Source organism: Tachyglossus aculeatus, chromosome 5 (genome assembly GCF_015852505.1).
Source record: "Tachyglossus aculeatus isolate mTacAcu1 chromosome 5, mTacAcu1.pri, whole genome shotgun sequence".
Classification (NCBI taxonomy): Eukaryota; Metazoa; Chordata; class Mammalia; order Monotremata; family Tachyglossidae; genus Tachyglossus; species Tachyglossus aculeatus.
Genome location: NC_052070.1, coordinates 87,910,180 through 87,924,553, shown reverse-complemented (window position 1 = coordinate 87,924,553; position 14,374 = coordinate 87,910,180).

Genomic DNA, 14,374 nt, shown 5'->3' with positions numbered 1-14,374 from the left:
ACCAAACGTACTAACAAAATAAAATGAATAGAATAGATAGGTACAAGTAAAATAAATAAATGAATAGAGTATTCATTCAATCAATCGTATTTATTGATTATTTATTATTATTTATAGAGATGGTCCCTACCCAGCAGCGAGCTCACAGTCTAGAAGGGGGAGGCAGAGAACAAAACCAAACGTACTAACAAAATAAAATGAATAGAATAGATAGGTACAAGTAAAATAAATAGAGTATTCATTCATTCAATCGTATTTATTGAGCGCTCACTGTGTGCAGAGCACTGGACTAAGCACTGGGGAAGTACAAGGTGGCAACATATAGAGATGGTCCCTACCCAACAGTGGGCTCACAGTCTAGAAGGGGGAGACAGAGAACAAAACCAAACGTACTAACAAAATAAAATTAATAGAATAGATAGGTACAAGTAAAATAAATAAATAGAGTATTCATTCATTCAATCGTATTTATTGAGCGCTCACTGTGTGCGGAACACTGGACTAAGCGCTTGGGAAGTACAAGTTGGCAACATAGAGAGACAGTCCCTACCCAACTGCGGGCTCACAGTCTAGAAGGGGGAGGCAGAGAACAAAACCAAACGTACTAACAAAATAAAATGAATAGAATAGATAGGTACAAGTAAAATAAATAAATAGAGTACTCATGCATTCAATCGTATTTATTGAGCGCTCACTGTGTGCAGAGCGCTGGACTAAGCGCTTGGGAAGTCCAAGTTGGCAACATATAGAGACGGTCCCTACCCAACAGCGGGCTCACAGTCTAGAAGGGGGAGGCAGAGAACAAAACCAAACGTACTAACAAAATGAAATGAATAGAGTAGATAGGTACAAGTAAAATAAATAACTAAATAGAGTATTCATTCATTCAATCGTACTTATTGAGCGCTCACAGTGTGCGGAGCACTGGACTAAGCACTTGGGAAGTACAAGGTGGCAACATATAGAGATGGGTACCTACCAAAAGTGGGCTCACAGTCTAGAATATAATAGTTTAGAGTAATAAATATATAGAAACATATATGCAGGTGCTGCGGGGAAGGGAAGGAGGTAAGATGGGGGGATGGAGAGGGGGAGAGGAAGGAAGGGGCTAGTCATTCATTCATTCAATCGTATTTATTGAGCGCTCACAGGGTGCAGAGCACTGGACTAAGCACTTGGGAAGTACAAGGTGGCAACATATAGAGATGGGTACCTACCAAAAGTGGGCTCACAGTCTAGAATATAATAATTTAGAGTAATAAATATATAGAAACATATATACATATATGCAGGTGCTACGGGGAAGGGAAGGAGGTAAGATGGGGGGATGGAGAGGGGGAGAGGAAGGAAGGATTTTCCTGGCCAAAATCCTTAAAAGGGTGGGTATCCATCTGCTGCCTTCACTTCTCCAACTTTCTTCTTGACCCAGCTGTCAGGTTTTCATCTGCTTCAATCCACTGGAATCCACAAAGTCACCAACAACTTCCTGCCAGTGGTGAGTCTCCAAAGTCACCAACGACCTAAGAGCCAGTGGTGACTCTTCAAAGGCTCCAGTGACCTTAGAGCTATTGGATTCTATTCTGGCCTCCACTTTTCTGCCAACTTTGACACTGTGACACCACCCCCACCTCGTTAAAATAGTAGCAGGCCTGGTTTTGAAGATTCTCCTCCTACTTCTCCAACTGTTCTCCCTCTGATCCTTTTGCTGGCTTCTCTTCTTCATCCCAACCAAGGTTGTCCTATGAGTCCCTTACTCTTCTCCCTCTCTTTTTTACTCAGTCTCTCAGGGAACTCTTTTGCTTGCATGGCTTTGGCTACACCATTATGAGAGTCAAGCAACGGTCTTTATTAAGTGTCTACTTTGTGAAGAACGCTGTACTCAGTGCTTGGGAGAGTACAGTAGAGCTAGGAGGCATGATCCCTGCCTTGAAGGAATTTATATTCCAGCCTCTTTTGCCCCCTTCTTATTCCCCTTCCTTATCCCCGTATTCTTTTTCTGCCCCTTTCTCTGTTTCCTTCCTTTCTCGCTTTGGGGTCATTATCATCATCATCATCATCAATCGTATTTATTGAGCGCTTACTATGTGCAGAGCACTGTACTAAGCGCTTGGGAAGTACAAATTGGCAACATATATTATGACCAACAACATCGTATTGTGATATTATTACCAGTTGACGGTAGGTAATGTAAGGCTACCAAATGGTACTGTTCCTCAACTCCAGCATGGCCTAGTGGATAGAGCATGAGCCTGGGCGTTAGAAGGACCAGCTCCGCCAGGTGTCTGCTGTGTGACCTTGGGGAAGTCACTTCACTTCTCTGGGCCTCAGTTACTTCCTCTATAAAATGGGGATTAAGACTCCGAGCTCAGTGCGGACAGGGACTCTCCAACCTGATTTGCTTGCATCTATCCCAGCGCTTAGTACAGTGTCTGGCACATAGTAAGCGCTCAACAAATACGGCAATTATTATTTTTATTATTATTATCTTCCTCATCTGGAATCAAGGCTCCATTGTACTCCTGGGTAATGCAGCTAGCTCAGCATATCATCCTGTCTTGCTGCTGAATTTCAAACCCCGATCTGCTTTTTAAAAATATGCTGTATAATCTAAAACTTTTCTTCTGAATCCAGTACAGAATTTCTTCCTGAGCCATTTTTTAAAAATGATATTTGTTAAGCACTTACTATGTACTCTGTGGTGCTGTGATAATAATAATAATAATAGTGGCATTTGTTAAGCGCTTTGCTGTGATAATAATAATAATAATAATAACAGCATTTGTTAAGTGCTTACTATGTGCAAAGCACTGTTCTAAGCACTGGGGGGGATACAAGGTGATCAGGTTGTCCCGCGTGGGGCTCACAGTCATCCTCCCCATTTTACAGATGAGGTAACTGAGGATCCGAGAAGTTAAGTGACTTGCCCAAGGTCACACAGCAGACATGTGGCGGAGCCGGGATTCGAACCCATGCCCTCTGACTCCAAAGCCCGGGCTCTTTCCACTGAGCCATGCTGCTTCTCTTGTGGTAGATACAAGCTAATCAGGTTGGACACAGTCCATGTCCCATATAGGGCTCACGATCTTAATTCCCATTTTACAGATGAGTTAACTGAGGTACAGAGAAGTGAAGTGACTTTCCCAAGGTCACATAGCCAACAAGTAGTGGACCTGGGATCTAAAGTTGAAACAGTCGAGCTCTCCAACTTCAGGCTATATCAATCTGCCTCACTTCCTATCTGTCCACCTACTTACCATCTATCCATCTATGAGAAGCAGCGTGGCTCAATGGAAAGAGCACGGGCTTTGGAGTCAGAGGTCATGGGTTCGAATCCCGATTCCACCACATGTCTGCTGTGTGACCTTGGGCAAGTCACTTAACTTCTCTGAGCCTCAGTTACCTCATCTGTAAAATGGGGATTAAGACTGTGAGCCCCACGTGGGACAACTTAATCACCTTGTATCCCCCCCAGCGCTTAGAACAGTGCTCTGCACACAGTAAGCACTTAACAAATGCCATTATTATTATTATTATTATCTGTAATGCTGTATCTCAGCATTAAAATAGGTCACTTTATTATCTCTGCGTCTGTTTTCGAGGCATCTGTTCATTTGTCTCCAAGCACTTTCAAAGACACTTTTAACTAGCTGCCTGAGCGCTCAGACAGTGATGTCAGAGCTACCACAAAATACAGGAATTTCCCCTGCTTCCTCTTGCCTTTGTGTTTTCTCCACCTGATTGTGCTTTGCTGGAATGCTTAAGTGACAGGAACTCTCAGGTGACCTTTAGTTGAGGTGGAATGATTGACACGGACTTTCTAGTTCTCTTGCCCTCAGGGGGCTTTTGTGACTGGCATCCCGAGACAAGTGATTGGAATTTCTAAACATCCCAACCTCGAACTGCTTGAGGAAATAGTCCAAGGAAGCAGAACTGTTGCTCTGAAGGGCTATTTCTCCTTTCTTTAAAAAAATGATATTGGTTATGTGCTTACTATGTGCCAGGCACTGTACTAAGTTCTAGGGTAGATACAAGGCAATCAGGTAGGAAACTGAATTATGTCCCGTACTGGGCTCGTAGTCTTTATCCCCATTTTACAGATGAGGTAACTGAGGCATGAAGAAGTAAAGTGACTTCAAGGTCACTCAGCAGACAAGTAGGCAGAGATACGATTAGAACTCAAGTCCTCTGACTCCCCAGGCCTGTGCTCTGGCTAGAGTTGTTGAAAAGGAAATGTGAAGGGCACATTATCCAGTCCCAGCTCAAGCACTGACTTTGTGGGGGTCTCCAAGCAAGTCATTTATTCTTCTCTGAGACCCCAGGTTCCCATCTTTCAGATGGGGACATTAATGTAGCTAGGTCTAACTCCCTTCCCCCTTGTTCAGGGGTATTGAAAGAATGAGAATGAAGAAGCTTGCAAAGTACTTTGCAAGAATAAAGTGTCCAGAAAATCATCAGAGCATGTTCCCGCGCATACCCATTCCACAGAGTATGAAGGCTCAGTTTTGTCATTCAGAGCCCTTGATAAAACCGTCCGTTCTAGTACAGATGGAGGTAGGGTGACAGGGCCAGTAAGGGCTAATGAGAATCGTCGTCTGATTTAGAAAACACAATCGTTGAAGTTGAAACCACCTGCCTACAGCGGTTTCCTCTCACTGACAGGGTTGGTGTACTCTAGTAGAAGCTATCTGAACTCATTTTAAGGATAACTGTATTTCAGGGACTGCTTGTGGCATTCTTTTCAATGTAATTCTCGTTTCTGCAGGTAAACCCCCTGATTCAGGAGAAGCAGTGTGGCTTAGTGGATAGAGCACAAGCCTGGAAGTCGGAAGAACCTGGGTTCTAATTCCCGCTCTACCACCTGTCTGCTGTGTGACTGTGGGTAAGTCCAATGCTTAGAACAGTGCTTTGCACATAGTAAGTGCTTAACAAATGCCATCACTAATTAATTAAGTCACTTCACTTCTCTATGCCTCAGTTACCTCATCTGAAAAATGGGGATTAAGAATGGGAGCCCCATGTGGGACGGGGACTGATTTGCTTGTATCTCCCCCAGCATTTAGTACAGTGCCCGGCACATGGTAAGCACATAACAAATACCAGTTATTATTATTATTATTACTAGAGTTCCCAGAAGCTCCTAGGTAGTTAGTAAATTGTGGTATGTAAGCTGGTTGTGGGCGGGGAACGTGTTTACTAATTTTGTTACATTGTGTTCTCCCAAGCGCTTAGTACGGTGCTCTGCATGCAGTAAACATGCAAGAAATAGGATTGAGATTTATTAAGCACCTCAATGATTCCCTACCGCATGTTCAGTCTTTGTGTTAGCACAGCTTCAGTCCTTTACCAGATACTTCCTCAAATCCAACAATTATTACGCTCCTCCCCTTCAAAGCCGTATTGAAGGCACATCTCCTCCAAGAGGCCTTCCCTGACTAAGCTCTCCTTTCCTCTTCTCCCACTCCCATCCGTGTCACCCTGACTTTCTCCCTTTGTTCATTCCCCCCTCCCAGCCCCACGGTACTTATGTACACATCTGTAATTTCTTTATTTATATTAATGTCTGTCTCCCGCCCTCTAGACTGTAAGCTCGTTGTGGACAGGGAATGTGTCTGTTCATTGGTGTATTGTACTCTTCCAAGCACTTCGTACAGTGCTCTGCACATAGTAAGTGCTCAATAAATACAATTGAATGAAGGAGTGAATGAATGTCCGTGCTTGGGCCCCCCATTCTAGAGCAGACATGGGGAAATGTAGGCCCAGCTCTTGACTACAGGCTTTTGCAATGCCTATACACTCAGATCTATACTCTTTAAGCACTTTGATTCTCACCCCAGCCCCCCTACACTTGTGTATATCCTCACGCTCTGCCATTTCCCCTATCTGTAATTTATTTTAATGTCTGTCTCCCTTTCTATACTGTATGTTCCTTGTAGGCTGAGAGTGCGTCCATCATCCCTATTATACTGTATTCTTTCAAGTGCTTAGAGCAGTGCAAAGTAAGCACTTGGTAATAACCACTGATTAATAGATTTATTCCTGGCCTAGTGGAAAGGGTGTGGGCCCAAAAGTCAGAGGACCTGGATTCTAATCCCGGCTCTGCCACGTTGCCTGTTGTGTGACCTGGGGAAAGTCACGGATTCTTCAGGCCTCAGATACTTCGTCTGTAACATGAGAAGCAGTATAGCATAGTGGATAGAGCTCGTGCCTGGAAGTCATGGGTTCTAATCCCAGGCCTGCCACTTGTCTGCTGTGTGACCTTGGGCAAGTCACTTCACTTCTCGGTGCCTCCGTTACCTCATCTGGAAAATGGGGATTGAAATTGTGAGCTCCATGTGGGACAGGGACTGTGCCCAACCCAATTTACTTGTATAGACTGCAGTGCTTAGTATAGTGCCTGGCACATAGTAAGTGCCTAACAAATACTATTATTTTTATTAATAAGATGGGGGTCCAATACATGTTCTCCTTCCTACTTAGACTGTGCATCCTGTGTGGGACAGGGACTGTGTCTGACCTGAGTATCTTGTATCTTCCCCAGCGGTTAGAACAGTGCTTGACTACATAATAAGTGCTTAACAAATACCACTATAATTACTATTAGTAGTAGTGGTAGTAATGGTATCTATTAAGCATCCTATACCACATGTTCAGTCTTTGCATTACCATAGCGTCAATCTTTAACCTAGTCAGTGCTTGGACCCCTTATTTGTGCAGATAATGGGAAATGCCAGAGTGCTCATTCATTCATTCAATTGTATTTATTGAGTGCTTACTGTGTGCAAAGCACTGTACTAAGCACTTGGGAAAATACAATATAACATCACATTCCTTGCCCACAACGAGCTCACAGTCTAGAGGGGGAGAAGGACATTAATATAAATAAATAGATAAATAAACTGCAGATATATGCAGATATATACATATGTGTTTTGAGGAAGGGAGGGAGGATGAATGAAGGAGCAAGTATGAGTGGCGCAGAAGGGAGTGGGAGAAGAGGAGAGGAGGGCTCAGTCAGGGAAGGCTTCCTGGAGGAGAGGGGCCTTCAATAAGGCTTTGAAGTGGGTTAGAGCAATTATCTGTCTGATATGAGGAAGGAGGGCATTCCAGGCCAGAAGTAGGATGTGGGCAAGAGGTCTCTGGCAAGATAGATGAGATCGAGTACAGTGAGTCAAAGCAGGGGGCAAGGTGATTAAGTGCTTTAGAGCCAAACCATCCTCCATGACTCTCTTCTGTGCACTCTCAGTTCTTCTCAGAAGGCAGGGCGGTTAGCAATGGCAGACTCTGAGGGAAACCCCCAAATGGGGTGAGTAGCTTGGCCCTGATTCCATTCACTTCCCTGGATACACCTTAGATCAATGATTAAGGAATTGATTTGATTAATGAATTGTGGTACTTGTCAATCGCTTACTATGTGCAGCGCACTGATCTATGTACCGAGGAAGAAAAGGGATAATCAGGTTGGACACAGTCCCGGTCTCACCATCTAAGTAGGAAGGACTGTAAGCTCATTAAGGGCAGGGAGCATGACTGCTAATTTATCTTGTATTGTACTCTCCCAAGTGCTTAGAACAGTGCGCCGCACATAGTAAGTGCTTAATAAATAACATTGACTGATCAGATAGAATTTAATCCCCATTTTACAGATGCAGACTTGCCCAAGATCACACAGTGGACAGTTGGCAGAGCCAGGATTAGAACCCAGGGCCTCTAACTCCTAGGCCCAGGCTCTTTCCACTAAGTCACACTACTTGTCAAGATCAGAGCAGTGACAGAAAGCTTTCCCTGCTGCAGATCAAGTGACTGCTGCTGGCTCTGTAGCAGGGCCTTTTCCTTTTCCTTTTATTTTTTTTTTTTTTGGCCAATTGACTAGACTGGGAAACCCCTTTGGTATTTAATTACAGTTTCACATTCTCTTGAACATTTTTAGGCCTCCCTTATTTCACCGCATTACCAAATGACTACTCTGTCACTCTTCCAGCCTCTTCTAGGTCCTTATTTCCGAAATACGCGAGATGGGAGCCGGAAGCCAGCAAAGCTAGACCCGGTGGTATCTCCTCCCCACCACGCATTTCCTCCCAGCAGCTGGGCCCTGAGCAAGACAACTGAGCAGCGGTGGCCCCACGGGGCCTTTAAAGTTCTGGGCCTCATTCCAACAAGCTAGTTAAAGGGCTCCTGCTCAGTTCTGCCTTCCTGCAGGGTTGACCGTTCTTACTGGCTCCACGGCTACCGAGCTAGGAAATGACCCTTAGACCCCACTTCTCTTATTATGTCAGCCACACAGTCAAATCTGACAGACAATTACCCCCCCACACCCCCACCCCACCCTGGTTCAAAGCCTTACTGAAGGCACATCTCCTCCAAGAGGCCTTCCCAGACTAAGCCCCCACTTTCCTCATCTCCCACTCCCTTCTGCATCACGCTGACGTGCTCCCTTGGCTCTTTCCCCTCCCAGCCCCACAGCACTCAGGTACAGATCTGTAATTTAGTTATTTGTATCGGTATCTGTCTCCCCCACTCTAGGACTGTACGCTCGTTTTGGACAGGGAATGTGGCAAGCTCATCTCTAAACTGTTGGCTCGCTGTGGGCAGGGAATGTGTCTGTTTATTGTTATACTGGACTCCCCCAAGCCCTTAGTATAGTGCTTTGCACACAGTAAACTCTTAATAAATATGAATGAAAGGATCAATCACCTGAAAGCTATGGTTCCAATGAGTGCCTGAGGGAGCTAGGGCAGACTGTTTCCCTCTAAGTGCCTGTTGGGTGGAGCCCTACTCAGTCTGCCCTTGAGGTGCCGAGACGGGTCCCGGTGGCGAACAGAGCACGGGCTTTGGAGTCAGAAGTCGTGGGTTCTAATCCTGGCTCTGCCACTTGTCAACTGTGTGACTTTGGGCAAGTCACTTAACTTCTCTGTGCCTATTACCTCATCTGTAAAATGGGGATTAAGACTGTGAGCCCCACGTGGGTTAACCTGATTGCCTTGTATCTACCCCAGCGCTTAGAACAGTGGTTGGCGTATAGTAAGTGCTTAACAAATGCCATCATCATCATCATCTTCTAGACTGTGAGCCCACTGTTGGGTAGGGACTGTTTCTGTATGTTGCCAACTTGTACTTCCCAAGTGCTTAGTACAGTGCTCTGCACACAGTAAGCGCTCAATAAATACGATTGACTGATTGATTGATCATAACCCAATTACCTTGTAACCACACCAGTGCTTAGAACAGTACTTGGCACATAACGTTTAACAAATACCATCATCGTTATATTATTTTTACAGGGCTCTGCACACAGTAAGCGCTCAATAAGTATGATTGAGTAAATGAATGAATGAATGGACTTTGGAATATAAATTGTATCAAATTAACGATCTTGGCCAGAAGTTTCCAAGCCTTCCAACGACTGCTCCTCTATCTCTAACTGCTCTCTGGTCCTGTTGCACCCAAGCTCATGCTCTCTGTTCTGCCACAAAAATCTCTCGCCTCCTAAACAATGAGGATAACTTTTTTCCTTTCCTGGAACACCCTCCCTACAACCATTCCCCGAGCCACATTCCTTGTGAGTTGTTCTCCTTTCCCAACCTCGCCAGGTACTTCAACTCCAGTTGCTGTGACAAATTTTAGCTCTGTAAATCTCTTGTATATTTCTGTCATTGCTGACATAGCCTTTCCTCCTCCTCATCATCATCTTGATCCTATAAATCAAGACCTTACCGTGGCAGGAGAGTTTGCGTACAGTGATGAAGCTTAGAGCTATGCCATTGAGAGATATTCTCTCGTCAGGGTTACCCATAATAGAGAGGTCGAAGCCGAAGCATCGGACAAAGTTGAATCACCTGTGCTGGGCAGCAGCGGCATGAGAAAGTGTCAGTGGCGGATCGAAATATTGATCAAAGACAACGGCAGAGATTTTAAGTTTTTACTGCTCAGAAGAAGGCAATGGTAAACCACTTCTGTATTTTTTTTACCAAGAAAGCTCTATGGAAAAAGAGCCATAAAGTTGCTATGAATTGGAAATGATTCTACAGCATCTAAAAATAAGAAAAGGCATAACACATTTTTTTCCATTTTACTCTGCTTCCCTGTATTAGATCTTAAACCCCTGAAAGGTAAGCAGTGTGTTATCACAGTCACATTGGGTAATTCTCAGAGACTAGGACAGTGCTCTATACAAAGCAGGAGGCTCTTGAAATTCTTTTCAAGCTCATGCTTAGTTCAGTACTCTGTACACAGTAAGCGCTCAATAAATATGATTGAATGAATGATGATTAACTGCTCAGAGCTCACCGCTGTCCACCTTATTCACCAAACAAAACTATCATGGTCAGACGCAGACTCCTGGGGGGCAGGGATTGTGTCTGCCAACTCTACTATATTGTACTCACCCAAGTGCTTAGTTCAGTGCTCTGTGCTCCATAAATACCAGTGATGCACCATGGCCTAGTGGAAAGAGCACAGGCTTGGGAGTCAGAGGATCAGGGTTCTAATCCTAGCTCTACCACCTGCCTTGGGTAAGTCACTCAACTTCTCAGTGCCTCAGTTTCCTCATCTGTAAAATGGGGATTCAAAACCCTTCCTCCCTCCGGCTTAGACCGTGAGCCTCATGTTGGGACAGGGATTGTGTCCGACCTGATTAACTTGTGCCTTCCCCAGAACTTAGAACAGTGCTAGACACACAGAAAACATTAACTATTATTATTATTATTATTACTATCATTACTATTGATGAATTGATTGATTGAGATGCCTGGGCCTTCAGTCTCTAGCTTTTGTTTGTTAGACATTGTATTTCAATTTCACAACATTGGCTTTGCACTTCTTATTGCTGAATACAGCAGGGCATCTGTGGCCCTGGAGCCGCATGGAAAGCCAGTGTGGGCAGCTAGCATTCCACGTGGTAATTGCACCAGCCACTTAACTTCTCTGTGTCTCCGTTACCTCATCTGTAAAATGGGGATTAAGATTGTGAGCCCTATGTGGGACACCTAATTACCTTGTAGCTCCCCCAGCACTAAGAACAGTGCTTGGCACATAGTAAGCGCTTAACAAATACCATCATTATTATTATTATTACCTTGTATCTACTCCAGTGCTTAGAACAGTGCATGGCTCATAGTAAGTGCTTAAAAAATAGCATAATAGTAATAATAATAGTTATTATTATAAATTAATATGCTTATAAACTCATTGCAAGCAGGGAATGTGTCCACACACTCTATTATATTGTACTCTCCCAAGCACTTAATACGGTGCTCTGCACACAGTAAGCATTCAGTAAATACAATTGATTGTAAATATTTGATGGCTGCTCTTTTTCCACACCTTTGTTGGCTGGACTCCAGGCCAGACTAAGAGTAGGATGGGAAACAGTGGAAGAAAGTCTAGCACCAAGGAATGGCTCTCCAGAAATCTCAACAATTGGGTAGCTCCTTGACAGCCTAGTAAACAATCAGTCAGCAAGAGCGTCTTCAAAGGCTCAGCCTAATCTCTTGTTGAAATCCTGGATACAACTATTGTGAGGCATCATCACTACTTAGCGCAAGGCTTGGCATTAAGTCAGGATATAGTTAAAGAACTGGCAAGTTCCAGGGTAGAGAGAGAGAGAGAGAGACAGGTAATTGAGCCCAGTAGACAGAATAGATACTGTGTGGATACAAGGACTTGAAATCAGGGGGGATTTGGTCATACAAAGAAGTAGTGAGAACTGGTGGAAAAAGCACAGGCCTAGGAGATGAAACCTGGGCTCGAGCTCTGGTTCTGCCATTTGCCAGCTGTGTGACCTTGGGTAAGTCACTTAACTTCTCTGGGCCTCAGTTTCCTGATCTGTAAAATAGGGAATAAATATCTGTTCTCCCTCCATTTTAGACCTGTGACCCCCGTGGGGAACGGGATCGTGCCCTGACGATCTCATATCTACTCCAGTGTTTAGTTCAGTGCTTGGCTCATAGTAAGCACTTAACAAATACCAGAGTTTTTATAATACTCGTCGTGGTGTGATAAGCACTTACAGTATGCCGAGCACTGTACTAAACTCTGGGGTAGATACAAAATCATCAGGTCCCACGTGGGGATCATGGACTAAGTAGGAGGGAGAATGGGTATTGAATCCCCATTTTGCAGGTGAGGGAACTGAGGCATAGAGAAGTTAAATGACTTGATTAGTTTTCTATGGTGCTTTTTATTCCCAAAGCACTGTCACATTGATTAGTTCATTTTAGCCCTCACGACAATCCTGTGAAGTTAGAAAGACAGGTATTATTAATATCCCCATTTTGCAGCTGAGGAAACTGAGGTCCAGAGGTCCAGGAGGCCTTCCCAGACTGAGCCCCCTCCTTCCTCTCCCCCTTGCCCCCCTCTCCATCCCCCCCATCTTACCTCCTTCCCTTCCCCAGAGCACCTGTATATATGTATATATGTTTGTACATATTTATTACTCTATTTATTTTACTTGTACATATCTATTCTATTTATTTTATTTTGTTAATATGTTTGGTTTTGTTCTCTGTCTCCCCCTTCTAGACTGTGAGCCCACTGTTGGGTAGGGACTGTCTCTATATGTTTCCAACTTGTACTTCCTAAGCACTTAGTACAGTGCTCTGCACACAGTAAGCGCTCAATAAATACAATTGATTGATTGATTGATTGATTTATAAAACATGAACCTAAATATAAACTTTATCCTCTGCCTCCAGAAAGGAAGCAGAGTCTTGGGGAAAGACCATGAGTCTGGAAGCCAAGAACCCTGGATTCTAATAATAATTATTATTTTTGGGGTATTTGTTAAGCGCTTACTATATGCCAGGCAATGTACTAAGCGCCTGGGTGGATACAAGCAAATTGGGTTGGATACAGTCCCTGTTCCACATGAGGCTCACAGTCTCAATCCCCATTTTATAGATAAGGTAACAGGGCCAGAAGTGTAAAGTGACTCATCCAAGGTCACACAGCAGACAAGTGGCAGGGTCAGGATTAGAACCCACAACCTAATGATTCCCAGACCAGTGCTCTATCTACTACACTATCCCAGCTCTGCCTCGGGTCTGTACTGGGTCCTCGGGCAAGTCTTTTAAATGCTCTCTGCCTCAGTTTCCTCATCTGTAAAATGGGGATAATAATAGCCACCTTTCCCTCAAGGAAGGATAAAATAAGATCACTGATGTGAAAGCACTTTAGAAAAAAACGGCCTCTTTATAAATTCCCTTTTTTAAAAACAGTGGAATTCATTAAGCACTTACTATGTGCTAAACACTGCACTAAGCTCTGGAATACACACGAGACAATTCAGTTATGTACAGTCCCTACGCCGCATAGGGCTCACAGCCTAAGAGGGAAGGAGAATGGGTATCAAATCCCCATTTGTATCAAATCCCCATTTTACAGATGACAAAATTAAGAGAAATTAAGTGATTTGCCATTGGTCACAAGCCAGAATCACTACCAAGATCCCCTTTGGAAGATATGTGCCAAACACTGTACTAAGTGCTTGGAAGAGCCGGGATGGATACAATCAATCGATCAATCCATCCATCGTCCACTAAGTTACTGCACCACTGAATACTGCACAAAGCACTCAGGAGAGTACAGTGTAACAGAGTAGGTAGGCACATTCCCTGCCCACAAAGAGGTTACGGTCTAGAGGGGGAGACAGACAGTAATATGAATAAATAAATTATGGATATGTACATTAAGTGCTATGGAACTGGGGGAGAGTTGAATAGAGAAGCAGCGTGGCTCGGTGGAAAGAGCACGGGCTTTGGAATCAGAGGTCATGGGTTCAAATCCCAGCTGTGTGACTTTGGGCAAGTCACTTCACTTCTCTGGGCCTCAGTTCCCTCATCTGTAAAATGGGGATTAAGACTGTGAGCCCCGCGTGGGACAACCTGATCACCTTGTATCCCCCCAGCGCTTACAACAGTGCTTTGCATATAGTAAGCGCTTAACAAATACCATTATTATTATAAAGGGTGCAAATCCAAGTATGAAGGTGATGCAGAAGGGAGTGGGAGAAGAGGAAATAAGGATCTAGTCATGGAAGGCCTCTTAGATCCAAGCTAATCAGGTTGGACACAGTCCATGTCTCTCAAGGGGTTAACAGGCTTAATCCCCATTTTACAGTTGAGGTAATTGAGGGTCAGAGAAGTGATGGGACGATTGATGATGGGACGATTGATCATGATCATCAAATACGATTGATGATGGGACGTGCCCAGTGAAGCAAACAATTGGTGGAACTGGGATTAGAAGCCAGGTCCCTGTGACCGCCAAGCCCGTGCTCTATCACGATTAGGCAACCCTGCTTCATTCATTCATTCAATTGTATTTATTGAGCGCTTACTGTGTGCAGAGCACTGTACTAAGCGCTTGGGAACGGAGTTTA